The following is a 4,189-nucleotide window of genomic DNA, read 5'->3' as shown; positions in this document are numbered from 1 at the left end:
AAAAAAAAAATGAAACTCTCCCTCTCTATCGCTGTGTGTTAACCCTCTCCCATAAATTATATGGACTTTTTGAGTCAAAAGTCATAGGTGGGGTTCTAATTGAATCCAGAAGTCACTAGGATGTCGCAACCACCATGACAGCACCAACTACCTGCACTTCTCTTCAATCGGTCTTCCGGCTGCTGTGATTGTGGTGGAATTACCTTCCTGTGTGCCTTTTTCATCCTTTTTCAGTGGGGTTTTCTTAGACCGACAGGTTTGCTCTGCCAAGGTTTTAAATCAAAGTTGCTGTTTGAATGAGAAAATGGTGAGGCAAATGTCGAAAGCAAGGACTTTGAATTGGAAGGTGGATAGTGGATGGTGGATGGTGGATGGTGGATGGTGGATGGTGGACGTGGTATGGAGTGAAGCAGAAGGGACTGGAATGTTTTTTGAGAAGTGTGAACATTTGTTCACTTTATGGTAACATTAATATTACTATATTTCAAGATGGATAACCATCCTAACCACCCAAAATTTTGTATTGAAAACAATCGATATGTGGGGGGAACTAAAATCCATAGCCAAGGGACTATAACAAAAAAACTCTGTTTAGTATTTTCTTTTGTTTGAATTAAAAAAAAAAAAAAAAAAAAATTCAGAGTAGCAGTAATGGTCTTGATCCCTGCGGTTGGTTAGGCTGTGTTTGCAGCCAAGAGAAGAAAAGAAAATGAAATGAAAAAAAAGCACGAATATAGAAAAACAGAAGAAAAGAAAAGAAAATAAAAAAATTATGTATGTTTGGTTACCGGTAGAAGAAAATGGGAGAAAAGTTTTTCTATTTTCATGTGTTTAAGCCTTTAAGGTAAAATTTTTATTTTTTTGTTGGACAAGAAAACTTCACCAGAATTTTGAAATTCAAAAATATTGATTCTCTTGGTTCGGGACATGTTAAAACATAATGAGGATTTTTTAAATCAAGAAAATAGTACAATTTTTGTACTTTTTTCTTCTCTTCTCCTTTCTTCTCTTGGCTATCAAACACAGCTTTAGTGATGATGAAATGGATAAGATGTATCTTGGGTCGAACTGGGTGGTTGCTCTCAATTTTGATAAAATAAAAGTATTTTCTTAACATCTTTTCCTTAATGACAACCTAAAAATGTTGTTTGTAGGATAAGAGAATTTAAAACAATGTTAAAAATGAAAATTACAAAAAAATAATCACACAACGTAAGGATTTACGTGATTCGACAAAATTACCCAAGTCTATGGTGAGATGAGAGCTGCATCACTATTAGTGGGAACATTGTTACAACTAAGGGTGTAAATTTAATATTATAATCGACCATTTAAAATCGTAGCATATCAAACTGAATTGAACATTTCTCGGTTTGGTACGGTATTGGTTTTGAAGACAATTGTATTAGTAGGTATCATATTTTACTGATTTACTTGTTTTTAATGGAATATCAAATTATCAATTACATATGTGATATTATCCCACAAAAGGATATATATATATATATATATATATATATGCAAAAGGCAAAAGATTGGCAAAAGTATCAAATAGGAACCGTATTGAAACTGCATTTGTATAGAATAGAAATCGTAAAATTTAAAATGTTTTTGGTACGTTCGATATCTACTCTCTATCTTCTATACCTTATCGAAACCTTATTGAAATATTGAAATCATATCAGTTGACACCCTTGGTTATAATCATTCACCCTCACCTCTCTTAGATTGACAAAAAATGCTTGGTACAAATTTATCACAAAAATTTACAGATATAGATCTACCGAAATTCCCATATAGTCCTAAATAAATTTTCTCGGGGTCTACTGCCCTAGAATCCCTACCATGAACCAGCTAGTTTGTTGAGGCTCTAGAAATGAAGATAAACATACAAGTTGAGCCAATTGCTTATGGCTTTGTGGCTTACAACTTCTCAATGGCCCTTTTGAAATCAATCCACATGAAAGGAATGGAATACAAAACATCATACCCCACCAATAGTATAGGTATTGCTATCATGCATAGTTGATATTGATAGAGATTAGCCGATATGCGTGATTTGATACTAATACTTACAGCCCGTTAACTTGGGATTTTTTATTTATTTTTTTCACATAGAAGGTTTGAATAAAAAAAACTCATAATGTTGGTAGAGGAAACGCTGGTGTTCATAGAAACCTTCCTTTTACTAAGCAAAACCTTAAAACACCTTTAGGGAGGAGATCACTATCACACCATACAGCCTATGCATCCCAAGCACACCAATAAGAGGGGGAATGGGCGTTTTGCAGTCGGGGGAGGGAGGATGGAAAAAGGAAAATGAGGACTGCATGTAATAAAGCATAGCAAAATGTGTCTGATTCTTTGCCGACTACATGAAGATAGGAAAAACCTTGGAAGCTAGCGTGTGGGACCTTCTTGTGGGTTAAAATAAGCGCAAATTGATGGATGATACATAGGGAAATTTTGGAAGGATTCGGAGGAGTTAGATCACATACTTTCTGATAGTGGCACCACCAGCTGTAGTCCCTCTTCTTTTGGATGTTCATAGGCTTAGGCCTAGAAACAAAGTAGTCCTACTTATACATAAGAGGAAATATCACTCCCCTCCTCTAAACTATGTTGAAATATCAACTTGACCCCACACTTTATAAAAAATATCACTTACCTCCTCCTTCAAATAAAATGATTCTATCTAACGTCCCAACCATTTAAAATGGCTGTTAAGTCAGCTGGTTTTTTCTCACCGATCTTCCTCATACCATACTCTCTCGTTTAGCTCCACTTCCCCTTCCCCTTTTTCGCTGAACCGAATGGAGAAGAAGACAAGAACCTGCAATTTCTCCCATTTCTCACATCGTCTTCTTCATTGAAACTCACGCGCAGCCATTGATTGGAGTGCAAAAGCACAACTCGTTACTACTAGGATGGCTGCATATACTTCAGGTATTTCTTCTCCATGCCCAAACTTGAGGCCAAGAACAATGGCCACCACCAGCTGCAGAAAACATGAAATTAAACCATTCAATTAAGCCCTCTTGATTTGTGTTAAATTTGCAGGAAATTAACAGTCTTAATGGGAGAAGGGGAAGAAGGAAAATTACCATGGAGATGACCATTTGGCAACCAGCTTCCAGGAAGAACTTTCCTCTCAACAATATACATCGAAACGAATGTCGCAAGCACAAGCATACCACTGGTTATAATGGATGAGTATAGAGAGGTGTTTGAGCTGAAACCCAATGTCTGAAGGATGACGGGAATACAAGAGTATGGAATTTATGACAGTGAGCTGCTGGAATCCAAAAAAAAAAATTCTTCTACCTACTTAAAGAATCCAAACACTTAAGAATTGATTGAGGAAGATGATAGCAGGACATGTACTATTATGGTACTGTAGCCAATGTGGATTGTATTGAAATTTGCTTTCCTGCTATACTAAGAAGTTTAGACTTTCATCTACTGAGCTTGACATTCATTCTTGAAAGAAGTTTTTGACAGTAAACTCTTGATAGGCGTCCATTAATGGGGGAAAATACCCAAGTAAAATTCAAGCAAGGAAGAGGAGGAAAAACCACACCTGCTCAATACTTGTCTTTTAAAGTTGCATTTGAGCTATAGTATGCTCTTGATATGGAGACATTGATTGATTGACCAGAATATTTATAAAATTTCTCAAGAATAAGATGTATGGCACTAATGTTAACGAGCATTGATCTCCCAAAGTGAAAGAAATTATCGGCAAAGGCCAAATGAGAGACACTCTCACAACCATGAGCAATTTGTATACCATGTATATGACCTTGAGATTTAAGAATAAAGTGGGAAGAAAGAAGCTCCATGCTTAAGCCAAAAAGGTAATAAGAGAGAGGATCTCCCTGTCTAATGCCTCTGGATGGAGAAAAGAAAGGGAATGGGGATCCGTTAAGTAAAATGAAAAATTCAAGAGATGTAGTGCAAAACATAACAAGCTTGATCCAAGCAGGAGCAAATCAGCAAATCCATAGCGATGTAGAGCTTTTTACAGAAAACTTAGAGACTCTTGTTGGTTTTCAATGTAGATAATGCTCTCACTTTGGTTTGGACTCAGTTTTCGACAATCATTTTATAAAATTGAAAATGCGAACAATAACTTCTAAATTAATCCACCAAGTATTACAAAGAACGTACAATAATAAAATTATTACCA

Source organism: Macadamia integrifolia, unplaced genomic scaffold (genome assembly GCF_013358625.1).
Source record: "Macadamia integrifolia cultivar HAES 741 unplaced genomic scaffold, SCU_Mint_v3 scaffold938, whole genome shotgun sequence".
Lineage (NCBI taxonomy): Eukaryota > Viridiplantae > Streptophyta > Magnoliopsida > Proteales > Proteaceae > Macadamia > Macadamia integrifolia.
Note: the sequence above shows the minus strand (reverse complement) of the source record.